General features: G+C 47.5%; 1 protein-coding gene across 2 annotated transcripts in view; it reads left to right on the top strand.

Moving 5' to 3' along the window:
* Positions 1-13,069, top strand: part of LOC8028096 (protein O-mannosyl-transferase Tmtc3) — a 328,600-nt gene that overhangs the window by 240,762 nt on the left and 74,769 nt on the right. The window lies entirely within an intron of this gene.

The following is a 13,069-nucleotide window of genomic DNA, read 5'->3' as shown; positions in this document are numbered from 1 at the left end:
TTCTTCCAGATCCGCCACGCCTGGGATAGAGTATACGGTGCTGAGTTGTACGTAGTTCAACTACTCTACGAAACATTTTTATTTCGGTAATTAGTTGTTTACTTTAATTACTCTTTCTGAGTAACTTCTACTCAAATTACAAATTACTTTTGAATTTTAGTGGTAGGTTTGTTTGTCAATAAACATTCCTGCACAAAAAATAGATAAGATGTTGGAAGATCAGCTGATATTTGCGAAGAGGGGGAAGCATGTGGCGTAGGCAGGGGTGTTGGAGTGGTTTGGAGGGTCCGAAACGCTCTACAATTTTTACGAGCCACCCACTTCAACAACCCTGCTAAGAGGCGCGGGGAGCGGACAGACGCGTCGCGAGTGAGTCCCAGTAAATGCGGGATTAACGCCGAAAACTGTCGTTTCTTTGTGTCTTGAAGCTCAAAGAGACTTGACGTATTTAAACATTTTAGTGAAAAACGGGAGACTGAGGTAATGACACACGACGACGAGGAAGAGAAGGAGAACGTCTCAAACCCAGCTAAACCTTTATTGAGGAAAGAACCCTTTATATAGGGTTGAAAAAAGAAGCAAGCAAAGGGAGCCCTTCTTCACATCACCTCTCTCCACAAAAGACACGACACCGGACCTCTAACAATGGGGACAAACCAACAAAAGAACTGACAGCACCAAAGATGACACATCATTGAAAAAAAACGCTGGGAAAATTACAGATTGCACTGGACCTTTCACTAAAAAAGTCCGCTATAAAACTACAAAAAAAAAATGTTAGCAATACCATTAGAGATTTAGAAATCGCTTGCATTCCGCATCTAAAGACAAAGAAGGCTTGTTCACTATGAATGCAGTGAACAAGCCTCCTTTGTCTTTAGATGCGGAATGCAAGCGATTTCTAAATCTCTAATGGTATTGCTAACATTTTTTTTTGTAGTTTTATAGCGGACTTTTTTAGTGAAAGGTCCAGTGCAATCTGTAATGTTCCCAGCGGTTTTTGTTTTCTTTCCTTTTTTTTAATGATGTGCCATTTTTGGTGCTGTCAGTTCTTTTTTGGGTTTGACCCCATTGTTAGAGGTCCGGCGTCGTGTCTTTGGTGGAGAGAGTTGGTGTCGTACCTTTTGTGGAGAGAGGTGATGTCAAGAAGGGTTCTCTCTCCTTTTTTCAACCCTATATAAAGGGTTCTTTCCACAATAAAGGTTTGGCTGGTGTTTGAGACGTTCTCCTTCTCTTCCTTGTCGTCGTCTGTCATTACCTCAGTCTCGGGTTTTTCACCAAAAATGTTTAATATACACCTGCTCCCTTGCGCCCTTACGTTCTGCTCATTAGACTTGACGTACTTAAAGAAAGGGCTGGTCCCCGCTTCTCCCCACCGTAGACACTCTCGCCCCCTACAGAAGGTGTACACACTGCAGCCTCACTCGTAGGAATGAACAAAATGCAGCACCCGCTCTGAAGCCCATCTGGTGTTCCCGTAATGTATGCTGTACTTGAAAGCTCGAGTGCTGAAAGGCAACGCAAAGGTGACCTCTCTGCGTTGCCTTTCCTCCCAGCGCTCAGCATTTGCAGGTGTTCCAACATCCGAAGATCGTTCGATAAGCTTGGTTATTCCCCCAACGTTTTCGCTAAAAAAACAACTGTATTGGGAATGACGAAATGAACCCCTGGAGAAGGGGAACAAGAGGGGCAAAGGACAAACACAAATCTCCAAACACAGCTAGGTGACTGGTGAGCGACCGAAAAAAATCCGCCTGGTCCGGGTATCAAACCCGGGACCTCTCCATTCATACTGGGAAGTACATAAAATAACATGGTAGTTAAGTACTATTTGTAGTCGGATTAGAAAACGTGTATTTTCCTTGAGATGCATTCTCTGAGGATGTACTTGTACTTTCCTAAAGTATTTTTGTGGTAATTTCTGAAGAAAGGAAAATTCCAGACTTGAAAGTACATTCCTCAAATTTGGAAACAAAAAACGGCGTATCGTCGTGTAAGAACGCGCTATCGTGTTTCGAGACGTCATCTGGTCATTTCTCTGGGTGAACTAATGGCGGCTATAACACCGATACAATTATGTGCCTTATAAGTGTATTGTGTTAAATATTTCATCGGCGATAGTAAAACAACTACTCTGCGGCGACTTCACTTTATCCAATATTTTCCGCCTATTGCCGAAAAAAAATGATGCTCCTTTAATTACCCCTGGAGCAGTGCATACCAGTCAAGATAAAGTTTAGAAAATTGTTTATGAAAGGGCATCATGAAAGATTACGTTAAAAATATTTGTACTTTACATTAGAAGTATGTTGTATGTATGGTACTTTACTTCACGTATATTGCACCCGGTGTACTTAGTATATACTTAAAGTACATAACCTGTAATTGACTTGGTACTATACTTCAAGTACTTTTTAGATGTACTCTATGCAACACTAAGTAAACAAGCAAACACTGTCTGTAAAATCGAGCTCAGGCAGTGCTAAACCTCAAAGTAGAAAGGATACATCCCCAGCAATTCATTGACAGGAAAACAAAAAGTACAAAACAATAATAACACAAAAGCAGAACCAGCTATTAAAGCATTTATGTGAAGACACAACACGCTTTATATTTGTCTAGCACAATTTCGCTAACGGATCAAACCATTTATGTACTTTCTTGTTTTTTATAAAAAAATAAAAAAGTAACTTCAAAGGTTTATGGTCTACTTTTTTATGGTAGTTAGTATTTTACTCAATTACTTTCCATTTGAGTAATCTCTACTCTAATCAAATTACTTTTGAGACCAATACTCAGTAACTTAATTACTTTTTTTTAGTAACTTGCACATGTGTGATACGGTGCCGCGTTTTCGTCTGGTGTACTTAGCGTCCTATCCGGCCCATGCATCAAGAATGGCTCCGAAGTGGTAACAAATGGACCTCACTAGAGCCGGAGTGTCGTGCTGTCGGATCTCGCAATCCTCGCTGTCGGTTCTAGAACTCCTGGTAAAAGACACGAGCCAACGCAGTCGTTGCTCTCGTCGCGGCGTCTCAACTTCTGACTGTCGAGGCTTCCGTAGAGTCAAGCTGGAACGCTAACCCGCTCGGGAAAAAACGCCTCCAACATCCACCACCACCGGTGCCGCGTGCCAGAGTCGCGGCCGGCGACGACATGACACTTGCGTCACGTCATCCAACAAAAATCGAAAAACCGTTTTTCTTTTTCTTTTTTGTACGCGGTAAACATATTGTTCGGAGACGGGTTCCAGCCACCATAATATTATCGCCTAGGTTATACCGAGGCTCTTCCGATTTGACCCTCGTCCTCTCCTTCGCGTCGCGGCGCTGGTCGTTTGGTTTACGCCGGGTTGGCCTTTTCTGAAGCACGTGTTTGTCGCTTCGCGAAAGACCACGCCGCACACTAAGAAAATTAGGAGGAACCGGTAGCAACGATGCGTTTTGCTCCCTTCTACCGACGCGCCCCCAAGCGGACAGAAGATGGGAGGAACGTTTTTCTCCTTTTCCGAGCAGACGGGAGGTAATTTCCGCCCTTCCGCCGCATCTTTCGTTTTTTGGGCACGTAGCACGCGTTGTTTAGTAAACGACGTAGGCCTGATTTAGCGTCAGCAGGAGCGAAGACCGCCTGTAATTGCGTCTGCCAGCCCAAACACGCCGAGCGCCTTATAGCTGCATTGACGTTTTTAGCACTAATTTTGTCGAACGAGCAAACGAAGCCGTTACAAACAGCGAGGTTCTGGAGTAGTGCCGGCAGTTCTACGTACACTATAGGCTAGTGGCCGTCTTCGCAACGCGCAACCCAACTCCGCAACGACTTGGCAACGGCAACGATGATATGGCAACTTTGCGACCAAGACAGGCAGGCTTTTCTGTCGTGTGCCTCCGCGTCTTCTGTGCTACTGCGTTCGGTCTGTTTTCTGTTACCGAGTGCCAACCGACGATCGCCGTGTTTTTTTGTTATCGCGTGTCACCAGCATCGTCATGGCAGTGTTGTGCGTTGTTAACGAAGATGGGATCGTCGCCGGTGTCATCATGTGTTTCCCGTACCAGTGGTGTAACAGCAAGGTTAGATAACGTTTACCGTCGCAGGTTGGCGCTCTGCTTTACATTAAGAAGAAAGGGGGGGGGGGGGGGGGGGGGGGTTGCAACGATTTTAAGGTTAAAAGAATTTCAATCTCATCATTTTTATGTTGTTTATCGTGTCCCGAAGGATAGAGAGAACATCTCCTTAATTAAAAAATGTCGCGATTCCGCTGCATAACCGTAAAGCAAAAGTCGAGCTTTTTCCCCCGCCTGCAGCCGCGAGTGGCAGCCGAAGGAACTACGGCGAGTAGCTTACGTGACCCCGCTCGGCTCCAAGCTGCAGCATAACGCCCGCTAATCCCGGCAGAGAGAGGGAGAGGGAGCGTCCTCCGACAGAGCACACGGGAAGCTACACGGCACCCCGATTTACGTCACTAGGAGGGGGACCAGGTGTGACTCTGGAGACTGGGAGTGAGTTGAGGGGTGCCAGAAATGCCAATATTTATATATATATATTTTTTTTTTACGCAACTAGGACATGCAGGCGAAATCGGGTTTCTCTTCTTTATTTCACAGTGTCAAAGGGCAACTTTCACAAATATTTTACCGAAGTCCGAAAATGGTTGCCCCCTTTAAATTGTTAGGGTGCAATCGATCGACCTGCGGGTAGTTAGGTTGGAACTGTGATCTGAGCTGTGGTTCCAATGGCGCGGGCCAGTGTAACTGTCGTCTGCTGTGGCCGGTTGTCCCTTCCACGAGAGAGATTGCGTTCTCGGGGAAAGGCTGAACAGGTTGTAAATATGATAGAAAGTGCGTGTATTTATATTATAAATAAAGGGCAAACGCAAACCAATCGAAAAGATCGTAGGGTTCCAACGTTTCGGTGACGGGTCGGCACCTTTTTCAGGGAGGCTATTTAAAAGAGGAGCTTCTTTCTTTTCTTCTGCGGTGAATGTAAAACAGTAGCTTCGTCTTTTTTTTTTTTTTTTTTTTTTTTACGGCGGTTAGTTTTTACATACCGCTTCGCTAGCTGTGCTTCTTTCTCTCCAAAGTCAAGCTGAACATTGAAGGTGAACATTTCGGCAGACGTCTGCCTGGTTGGGTTAACCGTTATAAATAAAGGGCAAACGCCAACCAATCCCTAAAAGATCGTAGGGATCGTAAGGAACGAAACGTTGCTTACCTGAAACATGATTCGGTGCGGGAGCGAATCAAGTCACCGTAAACTTTTTTGTAACGCGGATTTTGCTTTTCAGTCTGGCTGAGGTATCACTGGCAGAACACGAATCGCATACTTGGAAGGTATATACCGTGCTATACTCCATCTGAAAACTCATATAGCTAATTGAGTGAACACAATACTATCGCATTCGTTGAGGCTCGATTTGTTCAATCAAACATCAACAAATCACACGCACCGATTCTTCCTATTCCTCTTTACCCAGTCATAGTCGCTCCCTCACGATGCAATACGAATACAAGTAACGGCAATTTGTGCAATGTTGACGTTGCACAGCCGTGATTGTGCGGTTTTTAGAAGCGCTATAGAACGAACACAAGCGTCGCTACAATTTCGGTACACCGATTGATTTCTGTTTCCCCGCCGTGACGTCACACGAGAAAAACGATTTTGTTCTCTCTGTGAAATTAGGAACACAGAAATCAAAATATAATCACCGTAATAAAACAAAGCGAAATGGATTTCTGCAGCCAATACCCAACCGTTCGCGAGGTGACTAGGCGAAAGCATACTACACTCTAAAAAAAAAGAGGTGTAAAAGGGTGTATCGTTACACCCTTTGTTCCATATAATACACCCCAAAACTTAATTTCGACGTACAGAGCCCTATCGTCGAACAAACGGCCCCAATTTTTACGAGGGGCTTGATAACGGTGGGATATAACTTTTTTAAATAGCTAAAGTACGTATCAAAGACCACATAAAGAAAACACCGAGCTTTTACAATAGGGCCAAAAAAAAAACCTTTTTTTTTTTTTTTGTAGTCAGTAAAACGTATTCGAGCTATTTTAAGAAGTTGTACCACACGGCTATCAAGCCACTTGTAAAATTTGGGGCCGTCTGTTCGACTGTAGGGCGCTGTACGTCGAATTGAAGTTTTGGGGTGTATTATATGGGACAAAGGGTGTAACGATACGCCCTTTTACACCCTTTTTTTCTTGAGAGCGTATTACTTCCGTGACTTCACTCTCTCCATACCGCCAGAAAGAGTCATACAAACTCTTTGGCGCTATTGTGAGCACGATTGCGTTTGCAAGCCGGTTGTTTGACTCAGCTGGGATTCGTCCCTTTTGGCTTTCATAGCTCTGTATGAGACCAGAAAGGTTATCCATTGGGTGGGTTTGCCCGGGGCCTCCAGTTATTTACGGCCAAAATCACACTGGAGGCGCTTCAGCATAATTGACTTTGGTCGACACCCGTGCTCTCTAAAAATTCCTGTCGTCTATTTTCCCGATAGGATACTTGAAGAGCCAATCATAGAAACCGACGGATAACGAGGCCGAAATTATGCTTACACCTAAAAAAAAAAAGAAAAAAAAAATTGTAACACAAATTGGGCCTCGTCATTCCCAAACTGGTTGCCGAACAAAATTGTCTATGCGAATTGCCAGCCAGGGTTCGTAATAGTAACATAAGATACGTACGGTGGAATTCCCTGCCATAAAAAGAACTGATTTGGCTAAAGCCAAAGTAACCCGAAATAGGTGCAAAGAGTTTTGCGAAAGGAAGCGTAGACCGAAAAAAAAAAAAAAAAAGGAAGGAAAAGCCAGAAAAAAAGGAAAAATAAGAAGAAAAAAAAAAAAAAACTCTGTTCACGTGGCCAACAAAATTTTTGTTCGCGTGACTTTTCTGGTCACGTGACCAAATAAAAAAAAAAAACCATCCCCTGCCCGGTTTCGAAGCTAGGCCCTCTTGATCAAACTAGCGCGCTATCCGTTGCGCCAACATAACTCGGCCAAAGGTAATGCTCACGCATTCTCACGTCATAGGAGAAAGCTTAGGTGCCCTCGTAGCTTTTCATACATGTTGCGTTATTTTTATTTGTGGCCAGAATTCACGTTCCAGAATGCTTTTAGAATTTTGGAGCAACACGAGTTTTCCTCATCCAAGTCGCCTTCTAAAGCCAGTAGACCGCACTTGGTCGTCCAGCTCATCCGAGCAGCACGAGACCACAACCAGGAAGGCTATTTTCAAATTCTCTGACGTGCCCGTCCTCGCATCCGAGGTCGTTGTTTGACAAGCTTATCTTTCTTCCACCTGGTTGTCCATGGAGCCCCCACGGCAGCTTTGTTCCGTCCCATCTCCCTCTCGAGAGGATAGCTCGCCCCGAGGTAAATCCCATTCTCTCGACGCTATTTCCATCCTTTTCTGGCCCTTTCCCTTTCCGTCCCCCAGTTTCGGGAGAGAAGGTTCTTCCCTGGTGCCATTCGGCAAGCTGCATTTGGATTCCATTTTACCTCTCCGACGCCTGCGTGAAGAATGCCCTGGTGCCATTCGGGAATGTCGAGGGAGTCTCCAGAAAGACCTTGCACGTCGGTGGATTAGAAGGAGTCGAGTCGACTACGAGGACGGTGGGGCTAACCCTAAAGGAGGGCGTCATAGGGTGCCTTCATGTGCGCTTCGCATAGAGTGATGCCAACTGCCTGTTTCCCTTTCCCACACCCTTTTCCACCGTCATTTTGTTCCTCTCATTGTTTCCCCGTGCGCCAGAAAGTGGCCTTTGTGTCCATCGGTCCTCCCGTCCGAGGGGGAAAATGCTAATCCTCCCTCCGTGGGTTCCACAACGCTGCTCCGAACTTGTGAGATAAGGTGCTTGTTTCCACTATCGCCGAGAACCAAAATGGCTGCTGGTTGGTCGGCGAGTGGTATTACAAAGGGTGGCATCACCCTAGCAAAGCGCACATGAAGGCTCCCTAGGGCGTCACGCCATTGAGCCCCGGCCGCATCAGCTCCAGCTCTTTGCCTGCACCGCGCTAGCCCCGACACCAGGACGGCCGCTGCTCTGCCTCCGGTGCCGCAAGACCGGCTACACCCGGAAGGAGTGTCACGTGCTCCGCTGTGAGGGCTGTCGTCGCTTCGGGCACACTAGAAGCGAGTGCGTGAAGACGTACGTCGACGTGGCCCACGCCGGGTTGAAAGACGACTTGGCGGAACAATGGACCAGTATAGGCGGAGGGAACGGCGAAAGAAGCCGAATGGACCATCATTAAAGGGATGGTGAACCGAGCATTTCAGTGTCTATAATAAGCGGCGCACTATCTTTCCACGAGTCAGTAGCCGCCGGTGTGCGCGAGCACACGCAACGAAATTGACGTCATGATATCCCCCATTCAAGCTCGTTAAGCGTGAATGGGGGATATCATGATGTCAATTTCTTTCCGTGTGCTCGCGCACACCAGGGGCTGCTGACTCATCAAAAATATAGTGCGCCGCTTATTATAGACACTGAAATGTTCGGTTCACCATCTCTTTAACCTCGAGCCTCGGGGTCAGTGTGAAGCAACCGCGAGTACTTCAGCCCAACCCCAAATACCCTCGTCTGAGGCGAAAGCCCATGCGGATGTCTCTCCAACGCAAGAAACAGCAGGCAGCGAGCCGTCTTCTGCCACCCCGGAGAGCTGAGGGAAAGGAAGGCGACCTACACCGGCCGTCAGTAGCCGCCCAAAGTGGAAACTGCGAGAACGACATCGTCGCAACGGAAGCCGTGGGCGGCTCTGCCAAGCGACCGCTTCCACCACCAGCCACACAGGATTGCGAGCACCCAGTATGGCTCCAGGGGAGGGTGCTCTAGGGGTGGAAGACGGTCACGTCCAAGAGGGGCCATGGAAGGCCTCCAACCTTGGCGAATGTCAAACCTCGAGAAGACCCACGGTGAAGCTGTAATGGATGTCGCAGTTGTCGCTAGAGCCGCGGAATCGGGACAGCAACCGATAAAAGTTTATTCCGCGTGATCTTATATACATGGATTATGGTGTGGTTTAGTCACGTAAATTACGTGCGTCATGAACATATAAAAATAACATAGTTTGCCGAGTCATAACATTTCCTCCCCTTTTAGTTAACTTAACACCCGTTTCGAATTAGATAGTGCTAGCATCGTAGCGAACGACTGGTCGTCGAGTCCGCGTCGATCTTTGTAGTTGGGGTACTTCTGGTGTTTAGCCTTCCGTCCGACTCGTACTTGGAAGTTCTGGTGGTCGACCCGGAGTGGGTGGTCTGGGCCCTGCGTCCTGGAAGGCGGATGCCGGAGGAAGCCTGACGTAGTAGTCGGGAACACCTTCGGATGACTCCCTCAGTGCCCACGAGCATCTCAGCTGATTGCGATGTCTTGTGCAGCACCTCGCCGCTCGCCATTCGCACCAAGTAGGAGACCGGCCCCTTGACTGCGATGGCCTTGGCCGCGTTCCAAAAAGGTCCTGGAACGAAACTTCGTGCAAAGACAGAATCGCCCTTTCTGAACTTTTCAACTACTGGGAGAGGTGAATCAGGCTCTCGTAAACGATATTGGTGCAGCTTGTCGAGCGCAACCTTCGACCCATTATTAACTCTACCGGGCTCTTCCCGTGATAGAATGCGGGATTGCATGTTGCTTCCACAAAATCTGGTCGCCGCGGGTCATACAAAATGAGAACTGCGTCCGTAGCTAACAGTTTCTTGAGGTAACAAAGGCTTTTTGGTGTTCACGATACCATGACCAGGCGCTGTCTTTATCAAGTAGACAATGTAGAGGTTCCGCCACTTCTGCTTTCCCTTGAGAAAACGGCTGTAGAAATTTATGAGCCCTAAAAAAGACAAGCTCCTTTGATGAGGGCGCCGGCGCTTCGTGAATCCCTCCGGTCCTTCTCGGACTACAATGAACCAAAAGTACCATGCTCGTCTGGCTGAATTCCACTTTTCTTTGTTAGCCCCAAAAGCGTGCATTCTGAAGGCGAATCAAAACTGCTTCTAGCCTTTTGACGTGTTCTTCTTCCGTGTTCCCCGAGATCAAGATATCGTCTAGATAAGCTTTGACCTCCCCGGGATGCCTGCCAGCAGCGTGTCGATGGCTCATTGAAACAGCCACGGTGCAACGGAAATGCCGAAGGGACGTCTGCGCACTTTGTACAGGCCTTTCATGGTGTTCACGGTGAGGACTTCTGCTGACGAGTTATCGAGCACGAGCTGCTGATACGCCTAAGCAAGGTCGAGCTTTGTGAAGAATTTGCTGGAGCCCACACTATAAAAAAAAAAAAAAAAATGGTATAAAAGGGTGTATCGTTACACCCTTTGTCCCATATAAAACACCCCTAAACTTCATTTCGACGTACTGAGCCCTATAGTCGAACAGACGGACCCAAATTTTACGAGGGGCTTGATATCCGTGTGGTACAACTTATTAAAATAGCTAATGAATGTTTGACTGACTACAAAAAAAAAATAATCGGGGTTTTCTTGGCCCTACTGTAAAAACTCGGTGTTTTATTTGTGTGGTCTTTGATACGTACTTTAGCTATTTAAAAAGTTATATCTCACCGTTATCAAGCCTCTCGTAAAATTTTGTGCAGTCTGTTCGACTATAGGGCGCTGTACGTCGAATTGAAGTTGTGGGGTGTATTATATGGGACAAAGGGTGTAACGATACACCCTTTTACACCCTTTTTTCTTGAGAGTGCAAGGTGGAAAGCACTTTATTTGTTGTCGGCAACGGATCGACGCTGTTTTTAACAGCCTTGTTAACTCTATGGGGGTAAATACGCCTAAGAACACGGACAAAGAAAGAAGCACGCAGGACTAGGCGTATTGATAAATTAAGCTTCTTTGAAGCTTGTACTTTTTTTTTACCAAGCTAGTCAACTCCAACCTTTGGCACAAGGACTAAAGCGCGAAACACATGTACGACGAAACCGTCCGATCCGACGTCCGACCGCGCAATACGACGGTCGGAAGCGAGGGTTTTCAACGCTCTCCGATGCTACGAAAAACCCTCGCCTCCGACCGTCGTATTGCGCGGTCGGACGTCGGATCGGACAGTTTCGTCGTACATGTGTTTCGCGCTTTAGTCTGCGTTTTTATCTGCGGCAGCGAAACTGGCTGGACAGGCCTGAAATGCCTTTCATTGGCTTGCTGGGACTTCTCCAAGTACAAGTCGTCTCCAACTACAACAAATTCACCCACCTTATCAGCTGTTAGGAGCTTAAGGCTATTCTCCATAAAATGAGAAACAACACCCTTCGTACCAACATATCTCTGTTCTATAGCCAAACTGCGCACAAGAATATCAACACTTTCAGAAATACATATATCCTTGTCCTGTGGGTCAGCCTTTTCTGCCAAAGTTCTCACTAAGGCCAACCTTTCCACAGGTTTTTGTCGTGGTGCAAGGCATGGGTCCCTTGTTTAGAATATCCTTGACTTTGCAGGATGCACTTGCATCCTCCAGAAAGGTAACACTTTTGAACACCACTTCCTTCCTTTCTTTTATCGGCAGCGTGGCTCGAAGCTTGTTCCACATAAAATCCCTTCACCTGTGACGCAAGTTTGAGAAGCTCGCCGTACCTCCTTCTTGCTTCACGTTGAGTGGCCGTATAACTCGCACACAGCATCCACAAGGAGTCCCGGTGCCTGCTCACTTGCTTCCACCTTTCGGATCTGAGGATCTTGCAGACCCGCTTCCCGTGCCCATAGGACGGAACCACGCTTCTGAAGAGGCCCAACACGTCGAGCGGCAGAAAACCTTTGCGTATGGCGACGGATGAATGTCTGGCTTGACACGTCGCAGCGGCGATGAGGTTGACAAAAACAAGATGATTTGAAGGAGGGACGCAGCCAAAGGGAGAAAAGGGGCCCGTTGTATGAGAAATAAACTGTATTAAAACTGCAAGTTGCGCTAGTTGGTACTTGTGCATGGTGGTAAATACGCCTAAAAACACGGACAAAGAAAGAAGCAGACAGGACGAGGCTTGTGCTGCGGTAATCGCTGCACAAGCGTAAGGACCCGTTCTTTTTCTTGGGACAACACAATAGGCGTCGCCCACTTCGAAGACTACTGGGTCCCACATGCCTTGCTGTACTAGGCTGTCGATTTCTTTTTCCACGTCATCTTCTAGCGCGAACGGCACCAACCTGCTCTTCAGAAAGACTGACTGCGCGCCTTCTTAGAGATCTATGTGCACCGGATTGTGATCGCAGCCTGGCAAATCCATTGCAAACACTTCTGAAAACCGTTCAACAACGTCTGTGCAGCTTGTTATGTTCTTGATTCCTTGAATCGCTATGCTCAAAGCTTTAAACCAGCTTCTGCCAAGGAGGCTGTTCTCTTGCTTTCGTACGAGTAAAGGCAACGTTGTGCTGCGTTCCTTCAAGTTGACCTCTGCCACTGCTTTTCCTACTGTCAGTAGTAGTTCCTTCGTCCACATTACTAACTGAGTGCCAGTACTCTGAAGCGGAATTTTTCCATTGCGACTTTCTATCGCACGAAACGTAGCTTCGCTGACGATAGAACAAGACGCCCCGGAGTCAACTTCTATGCTCACTTCTTTCCCTTGTATTAAGCGCGATCCAAACCAACGCTTCTTTTTGCGCCTGTAGGTCGTGCGGCTGCGGATGTGACGCATTTCGTGGCGTTTTTGCTGTTTCCGGGCGCGCTTTCTGTGTCAGAACCGTGCGCTTTGGTTTCGACGACGAAACTTCGGCCGAGCGCGCACGCGCGCACGCAGGCACGAGCGCACAAGCAAGGTGCAACTGCGACAGAGTCCAGACTGGCCGGCCAGACGGCGAGAGAAAGAGAGAGAGAGAGATCGCGTTGTCATGTTGGAAGAGAATAAAAGGGGGGGGGGGGGGGAGGAGAGGGCAGCCAGACGGCGAGAAACGCGGAGCCGGAACTAGCTTGCCCTCCACCGATTGGCCGGGACGCAGGAGCGTCCTACTACGTCACCGCGCGTTTTTGTGCGCGTTGAGAAAGAAGTTGAAATCAACCAACTTTCTTGTGCGCGCCCGGAAGGAGCGAAGAAGCGGCGCGACGTCACGAAAATACGTCACATCCGCA

Source organism: Ixodes scapularis, unplaced genomic scaffold (genome assembly GCF_016920785.2).
Source record: "Ixodes scapularis isolate PalLabHiFi unplaced genomic scaffold, ASM1692078v2 PGA_scaffold4__175_contigs__length_147842914, whole genome shotgun sequence".
NCBI lineage: Eukaryota > Metazoa > Arthropoda > Arachnida > Ixodida > Ixodidae > Ixodes > Ixodes scapularis.
Note: the sequence above shows the minus strand (reverse complement) of the source record. Positions and strands in the feature narration are given on the sequence as shown.